The sequence below is a fragment of the Somniosus microcephalus genome, chromosome 1 (genome assembly GCF_052327205.1).
Source record: "Somniosus microcephalus isolate GS21.2 chromosome 1, FLI_Smic_1.0, whole genome shotgun sequence".
NCBI classification, from domain to species: Eukaryota; Metazoa; Chordata; class Chondrichthyes; order Squaliformes; family Somniosidae; genus Somniosus; species Somniosus microcephalus.
The window spans coordinates 242055929-242074241 of NC_140987.1; positions in this window are offsets into that span (position 1 = coordinate 242055929).

Below are 18313 nucleotides of genomic sequence, written 5' to 3' on the forward strand. Positions count from 1 at the left end.
TTTTCCCTCGATGTGTCCGTTTTCTCCTCCCCTATTAAGCAAAAGTGTGCTGTCTTAAGTAAAAGTGCTGTACTAAGCAAAGGTGTGCTGCATTAAGCAGAGTGCTTTATTAAGCAAAGAGTGCTGTATTAAGCAAAGGTGTGCTGTACTAAGAAAAGTGTGCTGTATTAAGCAAAAGAGTGCTGTACTAAGCAAAAGAGTGCTGTATTAAGCAAAACTGTGCTGTATTAAGCAAAGGTGTGCTGTAATAAGCAAAGGTGTGCTGTATTAAGCACAAGTGCTGTATTAAATAAAGTTGTGCTGTATTAAGCAAAGGTGTGCTGTAGTAAGCAAAAGTGTTGTATTAAGCCAAAGTGTGTTGTATTCATTATTTTCAATTTATTTATTCTTTACTTCGATAAATACTGGTCTTCTTTGCACCCAACCACGAGTCTCGTTTTGTCTACATCGCTACTGAAATAAGTCTGGTGGTCAGAACCAGTAAGGGGAGCGATTCGAAACCGCACGGGGCTCTGGAGCAGCTCAGATACTTCTGACTGGCCAGAGGCAATAACCCCACAACCCCCCCCCCCATTTCTACAAATCCTACAGGTAAGGTTCCCTACTTTTTCTTTTAATATTGTGGATTGCTTTATGAATTCAAAACTGATAAAAGTGTTTATTCTTTTCACAGGTGTAAAACGTTTCTCAATATTCTGTATATCCATGGTAGCATACTCATTGCTTACAAAAACATAAAATATCAAAAACAAAGATCTATCTATCTGAGATTTGGCTGCAAATTTAATGGAGGAGGGTGCGATAGAGGCGGGACAGCTAGTTTCCGGGTTCTGGTCCCACTCCCAGCTGCATCCACTCTGCAGACATGATTTTCCATTGATTGGCCTTGTTAACCCCGCCCTGTGGGCTTACTGGCCAATTAACAGGAAGCGGGTCTGATGACGTCATTTGATGATGCGTCATCAGCCGGTTTCCTTAAAAGGACCACGTTCACATGAAGTTTGACAGTTGTTCTGTCAATGTTTGACAGCATTGAGGTGCTGCAAACACTGACAATCACTGCACAAAGCTGAACGCTTACACTCAGGCTCTCCAATGACTCCCTCCATATGCTTATGGAAAGAGTCACAGTACGCAGGGAGGTTCTCTTCCTTTCCAAAGGTGGAAGAGACCTCCCCAGGACATCAACTTACCTTGCACCTCCACCCAATCTTCTCTATCTACTTTATCACTTCCCCATCACACTAGCCACCCCTCACACTCGCCCTCTAACATACCAACTAACACACAAGGGTAGACATTTGAGAGGTTTAGCCAATGTCCATGTGAAGTTTCTGGTATTGTGTTTCATACAGTGAAACCTCTTTTTCCCAATGTGCCCCTTATTGGATAGATCTGAGCGCACCTTGAGAAGTGTCTTACTGAGTTCCAGTGATTGTTCAGTCATAACTCCCCACCACCCCCCTCCTGCTATAGTGATGTGTGTGCATGGAATGGCTTGGACATTAAAGGGTTGCTTCACGGTGCTGGTGTGGGATGGTGTCAACCTGGTGCATCATGTGGCAGCCAGGCTTTACAGCATCAAGTGAGGAAAATCTGGCCTCCCGGCCAGAAATTTTGTCAGGGGCTAATGCCCTGTGTCCAGTGCAGCATCAGGTGATGGTGGAGAAGGTTGGTGGTGATGTTGGTGTTTGGACTGATCATGGAAAGATTCGGAGGACCAAGGTCTGATTGTTTCATTGGCTCTGATGTTGTTGAAATAGATGGCAGCTGCAGGTGAGATGACAGAAGCGATCTGTCACTGGTGAGAGATGTTCTCCCAATGAGGTTGTATTGGACATACAGTTGGATCTCAAAACTTGTAAGGTAAAGAAATCTCTATATGTATTAAAAATGCAGCCAACATTTTCTGTGCTCTGAAACTCACCATCTGCAACATGGCATTCTTGACACCACTTCTGCAGCTGTCAGCTTTACGCAAACATCAGAGCAGTCTCACAACACACCAGGTTGAGCTTGGCATGTTCCCTGAACAAAGGGTAACCCATGGGGGAGAAGGTACAATTAGAAGTACGCCTCAAAATACTCTTAAATTGGCTCTTAACAAGCCATTTAAGTAGATGAATTGTATCCCCCGCTGCTTCCCACGTACCAGGGTGGATAGACAGAGGCTCAACTTCCTTGACCTCCTGGAACAGTAGTGCTTCCGCAGGCTGAGTTTGTCACATTCTTGCCTTTTAAAATTCCCCCCTATATATCTGAAGTCAAGAGCACTTAACAATGACTGTGGTGACTCTATGTTTAATGTGAAGAATTTTGGGATGTCTTAAAGTCATGAAAGGAGCTATATAAATCTATGCTCTTTTTTTTCTTGTTAGCCCCTGAAATGGTTTCTAGTTGAGGCTGCAGGAACGTGCACATGCCTAGGATAGTGTAGTTTCCACATGTGGGTGTCTCTCTCTACATCCAGGTATGTATGTCTGGTCCTGCAGAGATGGGTGATGGCATAAGGGCAGATCTTAAGTAAGTACAGAAGTGGTCCACCTGAATCTCCTCTTGCTAATATTTTTGTATTCATTTATTCTTGGGATACTGGTGTTGCTGGCAAGGCCAGCATTTATTGCCCATCCCTGGGTGCCCTTGCGACGGTGGTGGTCAGCCTTATTCTTTAACCGCTGCAGTCTGTGAGGTGAAGGTATTCCCCACAATACTGTTAGCTAGAGAGTTCCAGGAATTTGATCCAGTGATGATGAAGGGACATGGAGTTGCGAGAAAGATGGGCATTGAATTGGGAGGTGGCTACATTTTCAATGACTTTGGGGAGGAAAAGGAGGTTGAAGATGGGGTGGTAGTTTGCAAGGACAAAAGGGTCAAGGGTGGGTTTATTCAAAAGGGGGTGATTATGAAATTTTGAAAGGAAGGAGGCAGTTCCTGCAGAGAAGGGGGAACCATTTAAAATGTCAGCTAGTATGTGAGCAAGAAAGGGAAGTTGGGCGGTCAGCAGTTTAGTGGGAATGGGAATGGGATATCTTGGACAAGATGAGCGTGAAGAAGGCACAAGGGGAGATAGATGAAAAGTTAGAAAAAGACGTGGGATCTAGGGTAGGGTAGGGGAGCCTGGGGGAGATTTGGTTTGGTAGGTAAGGGGAAGAGAAGAGCAACAGAGGCACTGGAATGGATGTTCTCAATCTTAGTGACAAAGTCTATGAGCTCTTTGCACTTGTTGTTAGAGGTGAGGGCGGAGGGGGCAGGAGAAAGGGATTTAAGGAGACAGTTGGTAGTGGAGAAAAGAAGATGGACATTATGTTTACTATCCAGGATGATCCCGGAGTAGCGGGCAATTTTGGCAGAGTAGAGTGAAGCTCAATAGCGCGTGATGTGATCCAGACAGATCTGGTGATGGATGGCTAAACCAATTGTCCAACAGTTATGCTTAATTCTGCACCACTTGGACTTGAGGGAGCAAAGGCGGGGCCCATACCAGATGAAACAACCAGGAAGGGAGAGAGTAAGGATTCAACTGGGGACAAGGACATCAAAGGTTGAGGTGAGGGAGTGGTTGAGCAGACCAATGACTGTAGAAATATTATGATAAATGGAAGGCCAAAGTCTAGGCAGTTAGGAGTTTCAAAAGTGTAGTTGTAAGTGAATTGGGGGAGAGTTTCTTTTGCAGGGGCAGAGGTAGAAAGATGTGGGGTTGAAGGGGGTAGGTGAAGTTGCTGGTGAAGGAAACAAGGAAGTTATTGAAGATGCACATATCTGTGATCAACACCATAGAGTACAGACGCCACGTGAGATGCAGCAATCAGTGATATCAGATGAGAGAGGACAAGGTGAGTTGAGATGCAGATTGAAATCACTGTGGATGAGACGTCGCTCAGTGCAGACACTGAGGGAGGAAAGGAGGAAAAATATCCAGGGTTAGAAGAAACTTGGCATGGGACTTGGGTGGCAGTAAAGAATGAGAATTTTAAAGGAGGGGCAAGAGAGCTGGAACAAGGTGAGGTGCATGAAGGAGGAGAAGGTGCCAGAGAGTAGAGGAAGAGGCCGAGGTGTGATTTAGCGATTTGCTCTAACCAAAGCAAGGCAGTCTTGCATCTGCTGCTGCACCAGTTATAAATCAGCACTCTCAATTCTTTTATTTGTGAAGCAAAAACATTACTAGATTGTGCAAGTTGAATTGAGGCAGAAATTATTTTGGAACCTACAAGCTGAGCAACACTGCTGCACGGACTCAGCAACATAATGCCGAGCAGCCACTTCACGCTAGGAGTCATATTGTGCCACATGATTACGCTGGGAAATGTGTGCTCTAATCCACTCGTGAAATTCCCCAGCAATAGCGCAGGTGATGACAGTAACGTCAACATTAATATCTAGGCTTTACTAATCAGTAATGGGATATGATATAATTGAATATATGTCCAGATCAATAGCTAATTTTGCAATGTATTTGAGTTCTAATTTGCCAAGCATCAGGATGATAGGGCTTGGATTTGTTTTGACTGTTTTTGATCTCCACTGTGCTGAAGAGGAGTTGAGTAGATGACAAGTTCTTTCATGGAGAGAAGGAAAATCACTGTGGAGAGTATTTCCACACATCTTACTGAGTATGTTGGGAACCTCTGGCACCTCTGTGCCAAATAGCCATTATTTTATGTCTGAGGCTTGACAATGAGTGTTGCCAGATTAGTTTACCATAACTGAGCCTGATCCCATCCCCATCTGATACCATAGTGTGTGTACTTATAGCAGGGGGTCAGTGGATATGAGCATGAGCAGGAATCTGGCCGGATTTTCCCTTCTTTTACCAGGGAGGTGATTTATAACACCTGGACAGCTGCACCCATTGAGATCAGGTAACTCAGCATGAGCCAGGGATTGAACGTGGGATCTTTCTTGCTTGGTAAGACTCAGCTGCTGAACGTGAACTTGCTTTTAGTCTCTCCTGCAGCATGTTTCCTTCCTGGTAGACATTTAAACAATACATGTTGAAGAAGCAGGTGTGTTGTTTTGGAGACTATAAAACATGACATAACTCAGAGATATTACAACACTTAGAGCAGCACTGATTGGGGCCTGGGAACAGTTAGCTTGTCTACTCTCTCAATCATAGCATGATGTGTGGCCCAAGGGAGGAAAATATAATAAAGCACCTTTAAAATAGCTTATCTCTAGTTCTGTGAAAAGGTTGGCTTCCCATGAATAAATTTAGCAGGAGGAAAGACATTTGACTAAGAGTAGGCATTTCCAAACAGAAAATTGTGAGAGACATACCTAATGTCTGCAGCAAGGGAGCTCAGTGGCAGATATATTACTGTTTCTCATTCAGCATCCCTGAGTCTCTCACTGCTTGCTCTAAAGGAGGCAGTCATTAGCTCTTAGTCTGTAATTACCGCTGATCTCCAATAAACAAAAAGCACACTGAATATTTTGTTTTCCCAGAGCTGTTTGTACAAATGCACTCCAAGGAATAAACTGGTTCAGATTCATTAAACACCTTTTGGAATTGTGATAAATTCTGTAACCAGCTTTTACAGTGTTATTTCTCTATCAGCTTCTTAAACCTGACACAAAATCAATTTTGCAAGTTACCGTTCAACAAAAATTAGCAGAAGCAGCGCCAATAATATAAAATACGATCCGAGGATATTTGATATAATTATTATTCCAGGAGCGAGGCTGACCATATGACATGAGAACAAAACTCCTCGACAGGCCTCACTGATGATATACAAACTGTCTATTCCTTAGGGTAAATTTTATAAGACTGGCATGCAACCAGTGTGTATTGGAAAAATCGGCAGCACAGGAACTCCAGATGTTATCCCGATAAGGACTTCAACGAGGTAGGTAGGTAGGGACTAGTTTACATAATGGGAAGGTTTACTTTGGTCAGCATAAGGGAGAGGCTAAATAGTCACATTGGGCTGGCAGGATAACAACAACTTGCATTTATATAGTGCCTTTAACGTAGTAAAATGTCCCAAGGTGCTTCACAGGAGTGTTATCAAACAAAATCTGACACCAAGCCACATAAGGAGATATTAGGACAGGTGATCAAAGGCTTAGTCAAAGAAGTAGGTTTTAAGGAGCGTATTAAAGGAGGAAAGAGAAGTGCTTAGGGCCTTGTCAACTGAAAGCACGGCCGCCAATTGTGGAGAGATTCAAATCAGGGATGCGCAAGAGACCAGAATTGGAGGAGCGCAGATCTCTCAGAGGGTTGTAGGGCTGGAGGAGGTTACAGAGACAGGGAGGGCGAAGTCATGGAGGGATTTGAAAACAAGGATGAGAATTTTAAAATGGGGCGTTGCTTAGCCGGGAGCCAATGTAGGTCAGCGAGCACAGGGGTGATGGGTGAACGGGACTTGATGCACGTTAGGATACGGGGAGCAGAGTTTTGGATGACCTTAAGTTTATGGTGGGTGGAAAATGAGAGGCTGGCTAGTAGTGCATTGGAATAGACAAGTCTAGAGGTAACAAAGGCATGGATGAGGGTTTCAGTAGTAGATGAGCAGAGCAGTGGCGGAGTTGGGCGATGTTACGGAGATGGAAATAGTTAGTCTTAGTGATGGTGCAGATATGTGGTCAGAAGCTCATCTCAGGGTCAAATATGACAGCAAGATTGTGAACAAGGTTCAGCCTCAGACAGATGCCAGGGAGAGGGATGGAGTCGGTGGTTAGGGGACGGAGTTTGCGGCGGAATGCGAAGACAATAGCTTCGGTCTTCTCAATTTTTAGTTGGTGAAAATTTCTGCTCATCCAGTACTGGATGTCGGACAAGCAGTCTGACAATTTGGAAACAATGGAGTGGTCAAGAGAGGTGGTGGTGAGCTAGAGCTGGGTGTCTTCAGCTTACAGGTGGAACAAGAGAGGTGGTGGTGAGCTAGAGCTGGGTGTCTTCAGCTTACAGGTGGAACAAGAGAGGTGGTGGTGAGCTAGAGCTGGGTGTCTTCAGCTTACAGGTGGAACAAGAGAGGTGGTGGTGAGCTAGAGCTGGGTGTCTTCAGCTTACAGGTGGAAACTGACACTGTGTTTTTGGATGATGTCGCCGAGGGGCAGCATGTAGACGAGAAATAGAAGGGGGACAAGGATAGATCCTTGGGGGACACCAGAGGTAATGATGCAGGAGCGGGAAGAGAAGCCATTGCAGGTGATTCTCTGGCTATGACTGGATAGATAAGATTTGAACCAGGCAAGAACAGTCCCTCCCAGTTGGATGACGGTAGAGAGGCGTTGGAGGAGGATTGTGTGGTCAACTGTGTCAAAGGCTGCAGACAGGTCGAGAAGGATGAGGAGGGATAGTTTACCTTTGTCACAGTTACATAGGATGTCATTTGTAATTTTGATAAAAGCTGTTTCAGTACTGTGGCAGGGGCAGAAACCTGATTGGAGGGATTCAAACATGGAGTTCCGGGAAAGATGGGCACGGATTTGGGAGAATGACAGCGCATTCAAGGACCTTGGAGATGAAAGGGAGGTTGGAGATGGGGCAGTGTTTTGCAAGGATGGAGGAGTCAAGGGTTGCTTTTTTGAGGAGAGTGGTGGTGATGACTGCAGATTTGAAGGGAAAGGGGACAGTACCTGAGAAAAGAGAACCATTAGCAACAACAGCTAACATGGGGGCCAGGAAGTGAAGTTGGGTGGTCAGTAGTTTATTGGGAATAGGGTCGAGGGAGCAGGAGGTGGGTCTCATGGACAAGATGAGCTTGGGCATGAGGGGAGATAGGGGAGAAACTAGAGAGAGATGCGAGTTCAGGGCTAGGACGGGGGGAACCTTAGAGGAAGTTTGGTACGGTGGGCTAGGGGAAGGGAGGGAAGCAGCAGAGGCAGCTGAACAGATGCTCTCAATCTTAGTTACAATCTTAGTGACAAAGAAGTCCATGAGCTTCTCGCACTTTTTGTTTTAGGTGAGGGTGGAGGAGGCAGGGGAGATCCTGGAATAGTGAGCAGGATTAGCAGAGGAGAGTAGGATCCGATAGTGCTTTATGTGGTCCAGTCAGATCTGGCGATGAATGACTAAATCAGTTGTCCGCCATATACTTTCAAGTCTGTGTCCCTTGGACTTAAGGGAGCAATGATGAGGCTGTACCAGGGGAGCTACCAGAGTAAGAGAGAGCAATGGTTTTAATGGGGTCTAGGGCATCAAAGGTGGTGGTGAGGGTATGGTTGAGCAGATTGGTAGCTGCAGAAATGTCGTAGTGAATGGGAGGGCCAAAGGCTGCAGAGTTGGGATTTGAAAGTGCAGTTGTAAGTTTTCTCCAGGGGCAAACACAGAAGGAAGTAGGGTTGGGAGGGGGAAGGGGGATGTGGGTGAAGAGCAATACAAGGAAGTGATCAGAGATGGCCTTATCTGTGATTCACACGATGGGAGTAGCGAGGCCCCATAAGATGGCAAGGTCAAGGAGATGGCGTGAATATGGGTAGGGAAGTTTATATGGAGGGAGAGATTAAAGGAGGATATGAGAGCAGTGAACTCAGAGGAGAGAGGGCATGATGAATTGAGATGGAGGTTAAAATCACCGAGGATAAGAAGTTGTTTGGTGCAGAGACTGAGGGAGGAAAGCAGTGAAGATATCTCAGTGAGAAAATTGTCATGGTACTTGGGCGGTAGAGAATGAGGATTTTAAAGGAGAGGCGAGAGGGGTGGAACACGGTAAGATGCTCAAAAGAGGAGAAGGTGCCAGTGGAGTAGGGGGACAGACCAAGATGTGATTTGATGACAGAGCCACCATGGCAGTTTGGGCGGGGCAAGTGGTGGAAGGATACCCCACAAACAAATTGGATGCCCAGCAGGTTGGAAGGTAATCGTGTCTATATTTTCTGCATCTGTAAGGATGTGCAGAAGAAGGTGTCAGGTTTGAATAACAGTGCCAGGGTAAGCAATGATCCAAAATGGTTAGATTTGGTGTTGTGATTTGGTTTTGCTCATCCCAAAATGTCACTCCATAAGTGAGCCTGCACTCCTTATGATCTAAAACTTAACCATATGTGTTTAGTATATGGGATATAGCAGCTACAGGAAAAACAATCCTGCAAATCAATAGTGCAAAGGATTCCATCACGTTTCATGTCACTTCAGAAGTTAGATAGTATCAGCCATCCAAGGCACTTCTCGTAACTGGTTATAATATTAAATAGGTTTAATAGTAAAATTAATTATTCATAGGAACCAACAGTATGGGTGAGATGTTGAACAGTCCAATACTTGATTAGAATTTGGAAACAGTTCACAAGTGGTTACTCAAGCCAATGAGCCAGATAAGACCCTTTTAATTACAGAATTACAAAAAGAAACAATTCTCAGAAAGAACTGAGCAATACTGTGCCTCAACAAAAAACAGAACTTGTAAGAATTATGTAAGCATAAGCTTATGAGTTTCATTTATCCCTGTGTGAATATATGAATGTCCTTTTTTGATGTTTATAATTCCTTTGAAGAACAGTCACTTGCATTGAAGGTCAATCTGTCAGAGAAAGTTGTTCAGCTGAACAATACCAACAATCATTGCAAAGATATGCAGGTGACCAGTTGTGGGAATTGGTGAGGACTGCTAATACACATCACCTTGGTTTGAGCAGTTTGTCATAATAACAAGCCACAATAGACATTTAGACACATGCCAATCAAATCCCCTATAAATTAATGTAATTGGCTTTTTTGATTAGAAGCAGACAGTCTGAGGCTAAACTAAACAGTTTGCAACCTTGACGTCCTATTTGACCCTGAGCTGAGCTTCCGACCCCATATCATCTCCATCACTAAAACCGCCTACTTCTACCTCCGTAACATCGCCCATCTCCGCCCCTGCCTCTGCTCATCTGCTACTGAAACCATCATCCATGCCTTTGTTACCTCTAGACTCGACTATTCCAATGCGCTCCAAGCCTGCCTCCCAAATTCTCATCCTTGTTTTCATATTCTCTCCATGGCCTCACCCCTCCCTATCTCTGTATCCTCCTCCAGCCCTACAACCCACTAAAATCTCTGCGATCATCCAATTCTGGCCTCTTACATATCCCCGATTTTCTTCGCTCCACCATTGGTGGCCGTGCCTTCAGCTGCCTAGTCTCTAAGCTCTGGAATTCCCTCCCTAACCCTTTCCACCTCTCTACCTCTCGCTCCTCCTTTAAGATGCTCCTTAAAACCTACCTGTTTGACCAAGCTTTTGGTCACCTGTCCTAATATCTCTTTATGTGGCTCAGTGTGAAATTTTGTTTGATAATCGCTCCTGTGAAGCGCCTTGGGATGTGTTACTATGCTATAAATACATTTAGTATGTATAAATGCAAGTTGTTGTTGTCTTCTTCCCATATCTTATATAGTGATAATATATAGGAAATATTCTTGCAGTGCATCAATCAAGACGTTTATTATTTGTATTAATGATTGGTGTTGTGGGCACGATCTGCAAGTTTGTAGATGTAACTAAATATTGTGAAAGTGTCAGGACTGTGGACGATGCTCGACTGTTTCAGGCAGATCTTGATGCATTGGGGATTGGGCTTGTGACTGAAAATGATGTTTAGCTTAGAAAAGTGCAGGGTTATTCATGTGGGCAGAGTGAATGCTGAACATAAATACACCTTTCAGCAAAAAGCACTCAAACAGGTGGAGAAAGAAGAAATCTAGTGCATAGATCTTTAAAGGCTCATGAGCAATGCAATGAAGCAATAGCTAGAGTGAATAGATTGTTGGGGTGCATTTATAGGACCATTGACTATAGGATAAAGCATACTATTTTATCCTTGTACAAGACCTTGGTCAGGCCTGATTTAGAATATGGTGTTCAGTTTTGGTCTTCTCATATGGTGGGTTGTATTGAAGCTTTGGAAAGGGTGCCAAATAGGGCCACCAGATTGATTCCAAGTTTAGAGCATCTTAGTTATCAAGAAAAGCTTAAAGAGTTGGGACTCTACACTTTAGAGAAGCGTAAACTTAGAGGTGATTTGATTTGAGGTTTATTAGATGATGAAGGGAATAGGTTGTGTTCGAGTAGACACTTTGTTCTAACTAAATACGATATGAGGACCAAGGGTCACAATTTTAAATTGTACAAGGCCAGATCTAGGTTAGATGTCAAGAGGTGGTTCTTTTCCCAGAGAATAGTGGATTTCAGGAGGTGGTTCTTTTCCCAGAGAATAGTGGACCACAAGGCTGCTGGCTTGTGCGATGAACACTGGTTTGCTGAATTCCTTCATGTAAAAGCTAAACCTGTTCCTGGCTGGGGTGGAGATCACCTTGTACAAGTGATATCTCCCCAGAAAATTCAGAAATTTCCATGTAAAATGTGTAATCTGACACAATTTCTGGTATTATTTTGAAAAATTAATATCTACTATAAACAGACACTCCCAATCCTTCTCTTGCATACTCTCATATGTTACTCCGCCCATATTCCCTCACAATCCTTTCTCACATACTCTTATGATGCTTCATGCTCTTTGGATATCTAAGTACACAACATAAGGTCCATCACAGTCCACTTGGGCTGTCACTTCCGCAAATAAATTAAGGAAGTTGGTCAGACAAGATCTTCATATTCTAAAGCTGAATTTACTGCTGTTTACTAGACTTTAGATGTACAGATAATCCTCAAGTTTACTCCTGATTACAGATTCTAATATTATACACAATCAAAGTAAGACTAATGGACATGCAGTCAGTTGCCTGTGTCTATTATGTCATACTTTTGGAATAAGGGCACCTCATTTGCCTGTTTGAAATAAACTGGTAGCTACCCAGTGTCACTGGTGTAATGATATCAGCAAATAGTGATGGTATTTGCCTGTTTGATTATGATGCCTTACCAGCATATTTGCCTGTTTGATTATTTATGCCTTACCAGCAGAGGGCATGTGAGAGAAGCAGTTTAGTTTTAGTTTTGTATTAGGTGAATCTCTAACATGGTGTCTCCTGTAATGCTGTTAACTTAGATGAACAAACTTTAGATTAAAAGACATTCTCTTTCATCAATGTGTCGTCATTGAACCCACATAGAAATCAATACATGGTGTCAGAAGTGATTGAAAGAGATGAAGAGGAAAAATCTGAAGTTAAATCAGCTCTCCACATATTAGCAAGCCAAAAGAGAACATCGTTACTTACCTTTGGAGAACAGCTAACAAAGTGAAAAAATGGAAGGTTTACACCCACCGGCGAAGCTTCAGTTGACAGGTAATGTGGCTGAAAATTGGAGGAGGTTCAAACAACGTTTGGAGTTGTATTTATCAGCAATCGGAGCTGACGAGAAAAGTGATAAAATGAAAGTGTCAGTGTTCTTACATGTCGTGGGTGATGAAGTGCTGGAGGTGTATAATAACTTCACATTCGCTGCTGATGGAGACAAAATGAAGCTGGATAAAATAATGGAACAGTTTGAGGCCTACTGCATACCTAAACATAACGTGACGTTTGAGAGGCATAGATTTTTCACATGTGTACAGAAAACGGGAGAGACTATTGATCAGTATGTGACTGAGCTGAGAAACAGAAGCAAAACGTGTGAATTTGGGGGACTGACAGACTCGCTGATAAAAGACAGACTGGTGTGTGGTATTCCAGATAATGGTCTAAGGGAAAGACTGCTAAGAGAGCAAAATCTAGACCTGGGAAAAGCCATAGCAATGTGTAGGGCTACAGAGACTGTGAAGTCGCAGGCAAAGGAGCTGTTCAGTGACAGTAGATGCAAAGTGGATGCAGTGAGAAAGAACGGACACAAACCGTTTAACAAAAAGAGAGCCAATGTGAAAAAAGAGGCGTGGCCAGCGAACAAAAATGAAAGGGGCAATCGAAAGTCATGTAGTCGATGCGGTACACAGCATCCACCAAAAAAGTGTCCAGCATATGGTAAAACATGCAATAGTTGCAACAAAAACAACCATTATGCCCGTTGCTGTAAGAACCAAGCGCAACAAAGCAAGGTCCATGCAGTAGATGAAAGCGGGATAGAGGAGTTCTATGTTGTGTCTGAAAACAAAAAAGAAAAAAGAGACTGGATGTTGACACTAAAAGTGAATGACATACACATTCCATTTAAATTGGATACTGGAGCACAAGTTAATGTGATATCAGAGACTGATTTTAAGAACATTAGACCCAGACCAAAGATACATGGAATAAAAGTGAAAGTGACAGGATACTCAGGTACTGATATACCAGTGAAAGGAAAATGCATTGTCAAAGTGACACACAAGGACAGAGAGCACACGCTAGCATTAATTGTGGTGCCAAAGGATGTGCAGGCCATACTAGGTTTAATAGCCTGTGAGAGACTGAACCTGGTAAAGAGAGTCCTCATTGTGGAAAGCGAAGGAGAGACAGTCTATGATGAACTCATGAAAGAGTACAATGACCTATTTCAGGGTCTAGGATGCCTTCCAGGAGAACACACGATCAGAGTAGATAAAAGTATGCCAACAGTCATACATCCATGCAGAAAAGTTCCATTTGCTCTTCAAAAGCAACTGAAGGCAGAGTTGGACAGGATGGAAAGCCTGAACGTGATTCAGAAGATAGATGAGCCAACTGAGTGGGTGAGTTCCCTCGTTGTTGTGGACAAAAAGAATGGAAAGCTCAGAATTTGCCTGGATCCAAGAGATCTAAACAGAGCAATAAAGAGAGAGCACTTCAAGCTTCCTACACGTGAGGAAATCATGTCACAGTTTGCAAATGCAAAGTATTTCAGCAAGTTAGATGCATCATCAGGATTTTGGCAGATGAAACTGGACGAGGCAAGTTCAAGACTGTGCGCGTTCAACAGTCCATTTGGCAGATACAGATTCCTAAGGTTACCATTTGGCATTGCCTCAGCTCCTGAAGTGTATCACAAAAATATTCATATGATCTATGAGCACCTGGAGGGAGTTGATACATCAATGGATGACATCATAGTATGGGGAACCACGAGAACTGAGCATGACGAGAGACTGAAAAAAGTGCTGGAAGCAACAAGGAAAACAAACCTGAAGCTGAATAGAGAGAAATGCCAGCTCGGGGTGACAGAACTGACATTCGTGGGAGATATCCTTAGCAGTGAGGGCATCAGACCAGATCCCAGAAAGGTGTCCGCCATTGAGAATATGCCAAAGCCACAATGCAAAGAGGACGTGCAGAGGCTTAATGGAATGATCAACTACATGGGTAAATTCATATCCAACCTCTCAGAAAAGATGGCGCCACTGAGAAGGCTAACTGAAAAGAACATAGAATGGGAATGGAATCATGAGCATGAGAAGTCATGGAGCGATCTAAAGAAACTGCTCACAGAGGAACCAGTTCTGAGGTTTTATGACCCAGCGAGACCCATCAAGATATCATCAGATGCATCACAGAGTGGGCTCGGTGCCGTTCTTCTGCAAAAATATGACTACTGGCAACCTATTGCATATGCATCGCGCTCAATGACAGACGCGGAGACGCGATATGCTCAAATAGAAAAGGAGCTGCTCAGCATCACATACGCCTGTGAAAGATTTCACCAGTTTGTGTCAGGACAAGCAATCAGTGTAGAGACTGACCATAAGCCCTTGATTGCATTGTTCCAAAAGCCACTAAATAGCTGTCCGCTTTGAATACAAAGAATGATGATCAGGCTGCAACGCTATACACTGAATGTTGCGTACACACCGGGTAAGCTGATGTATACAGCAGACACGTTGTCCAGTGCTGTTGACCAAACTGAGCCCGCAAACACCAAAATGGATGAAAAAGTGAACGCCTACGTGGACATGATCACAAGTGCACTGCCCATAGCAGATGCAAAAATGGAGCTCATAAAGACTGAGACAAACAAAGATGAAACAATGAGACGACTGAGGAAAAGCATCTTGGATGGATGGCCCAACATGAAGCAAGACTGCTCACCTGACATGGCAGAGTACTGGAACTGCAGGGCGGAACTATCAGTGGTCGAAGACATCATCTACAAAGGAAGTAAAATAGTTATCCCAAAGATTCTGAGAAAAGAGATGCTAAAAAGGATCCATGGAGGACATCTGGGAATCGAAAAGTGTAAGAAAAGAGCACGAGAGGTGATGTACTGGCCACGAATCAACCAAGATGCGACAAATGAGGTGTCAAACTGCACAATATGCCTGAAATATCGAGCAATCAATCCGGTAGAACCACTAAAGCCACACCCAGCGCCAGACAGACCTTACCAGAAGGTAGGCACTGACCTATTCGTATGTCAAGGGAAGGACTATCTTGTAGTCACAGACAATTACTCCCTGTATCCAGAGGTTTGTAGACTGTACACCACCACTGCAGATGCTGTGATAACATGTATGAAAGCCATATTCTCCAGACATGGCATGGCAAGTGAGGTCTTCACAGACAACGGACCCCAGTTTTACAATGCAAATTTCCGACACTTTGCCAAAGAGTGGGACTTTGTCCACACAATGTCAAGTCCTCACTTTCCGCAGTCCAATGGACTAGTGGAAAAATCGGTCCAGACAGTGAAAAGACTGATGTACAAGGCAAGAGACAGTGGAACTGACTTCTACCAGAGCATGCTTGTATACCGCACAACGCCGCTCGAGTGTGGTATGTCACCAGCCCAACGCCTTATGGGACATCTGCTAAGGTCAAACCTACCCATCCCGGAGAACCTCCTGAAAACAAAAGAGGGGGAGAAAGTGAGGAAGTTCAAAGAACAACAGAAAGAAAAGCAAAAGTACTACTATGACAGAGGAACACAAAACCTACCTGAACTCCACGCTGGTGACCAAGTAAGGTTCAAAGACAAAACAAACATATGGACTCAGAAGGGAACTGTCCTGAGTGAAGTCCAACCAAGATCATACACCATTCAGACAGATGAGGGTGCTGTTCTGAGAAGAAATCGTCGGGATCTTCTCATGAGACCAGCCACAGCAGGTCAAAAGACTGATACTGCTGAACAACCTGATCACACAGCAGGTCAAAAGACTGATACTGTTGAACAACCTGATCACACAGCTGAGAACACATCATCTGAGGCAACAACTCAGATTCAAGGACAATCAATCAGAAAATCCTCAAGGCACGTGAAGCCTCCTGAGAGACTCATTGAGCAAGTTTAAGGACTCTTGTTATAGAAGGAAGTAATGTTATCTTATTCTTTCTTCAAGTTCTAGTGTATTTACATATTTCATGTGAACACACAAAACAAGGTTAAAAAACCTTGATCATGATAATGATAATGTAAGTTCATTAAGTGTTACAGTTAAAATGCAGAGTAATACAAAGAAAACATGTTGTTAGATAAAAGTAAAATACTTTTGTTTTAAGAAAGGGAGATGTAATGATATCAGCAAATAGTGATGGTATTTGCCTGTTTGATTATGATGCCTTACCAGCATATTTTCCTGTTTGATTATTTATGCCTTACCAGCAGAGGGCATGTGAGAGAAGCAGTTTAGTTTTAGTTTCATTTTAGATGGATCTCTAACATGGTGTCTCCTGTAATGCTGTTAACGTAGATGAACAAACTTTAGATTAAAAGCCATTCTCTTTCATCAATGTGTCATCATTGAACCCACATAGAAATCAATACAACTGGTACACTCCTAATGCTTGTCACTGCCTCACAAATCTCCTCCTAGTCTCTCTCAACACTCTGGGATCAGCTAACTCATGGGATTCATTTTTTAAGATCTTACAGTTTATCTAGGGATTTTATATCAAATTTTGCTTTGTTTAAAGAGCATTCTGCTATTGCCTTCCCTTGTGAGGAAGCACTCAGTCAGAATAATGACAATTTTGCACTTATCTTCAGTTTCAAGCCTTTTTGCATCTTTACATGTTCTCACCTCTTCTCTTGAATACCTGCTGGCTATTGTGGTAGTGAAAGAATGTTTCCACCTCTCCCTTCCTTTAGGACCCTCCAAGAAACCTATCTCTTTCACCAAGCTTTCACCCATCCTTCATATCTCCTTCTTTGGATTGGTGTCCATCTTTGTCTGATTATGCTCCTGTGATGTCTTATTACATTAGTGGCACTATATAAATGCAAGTTGTTCTTGTTGGTAGTTTTAGATGAGCTACAGTGTGCAGGTGATGAAGTACAAGTTGCAGGTGAGGAGCAGACATCTGCTGCCGGGAGAACCAACTTAGTTGATTGCTCAGCCACAATGTAGAAGGATAATAAACTCACAATGCTACCTTATAAAGAGAGATAGTTGTTTGAGCAGGATCTTCTATAAGAGCCATTTGAGACTGTTCAAAATATCCTCCGCTGTCTGGTTAGTGTTATGTTCATTAATAAATAGACATTCTTATTATGAGCACAGCTAGCTTTTGCTAGACTTTTTATTGAGCACATGTGGACTAGGTACTGTATCTGTAGAGGCTTCCATCTTGACTGCTGCCTTGTGGGTAGCCTAGTGCCTCATGGGTAATGTAGTCTTAATATATATATACAGCTGGGTAGTGTAGTCTTATATACAGCTCTACACAGCTCTACAGCTCCACCTAGTGTCCACTATAGAATGACATGTTATTGATCATTAATCCCCCTTTCTTTGAGGTTTAACAAAATCAATATCAATCAACTTTCAAGAAAACAATAAAGATAATATCAGTAACACTTTTGTTAGTGCTCTATAAACATAAACATTTTCAGAACAGTCAACACATTTTCAAAGCTTTACATTGTACTCAAAGATTAAGTCTATCAGGCTCTTTTACTTCATGTGTGGATCTTCTCAACACGGGTAAGCCTGATGTGTCTTCATGAGATTGTTCTGGTGGTGAATGACACGATGCAGTTGCGGCATTGTCATCAATCTGGTCTTGAATAGTCTCTTGTGTTTTTAGGAGGGATGGCAGTTCCTCCTGAGACTCTGTCCTTCCTCAGTTCTAACAGTGTATGACCTTGGTCCTACTTCCTCAAGAACTGTAGCTTTCCTGTTCCATGCATCTGGATCCTCAATCCTGACAACATCATCCCTTGTCAATGGTTTTAGAGTTTTGGATGACTTGTCATAGTATGATTTCTGTTTCAGCTTTAACAGTTGAAGTCTCTGTCTCAGTTCCTCACTTTGCTGTTCTTTTGCACAGCAGGGTAGAGTGGTGTGCAACTTGCGACCCATTAGTAGTTCAGCAGGTGAAGAACCACAGTCTAAAGGTGAGGCTCGGTAGCTCAGCAGGGCGAGATAAGGATCAGACTTGCTTTCTGTTGCTTTCTTCAGTAGCTGCTTGAGAACTTGAACACCTTTCTCTGCCTTACCGGTTAGGAGTATGGTGGAGTCCCATAGCCAGTTCTAGTCGACACCACCACAGCCTTACCATGGAAAAACAGTTCTCTACTCTGCAGTCTACCATGAA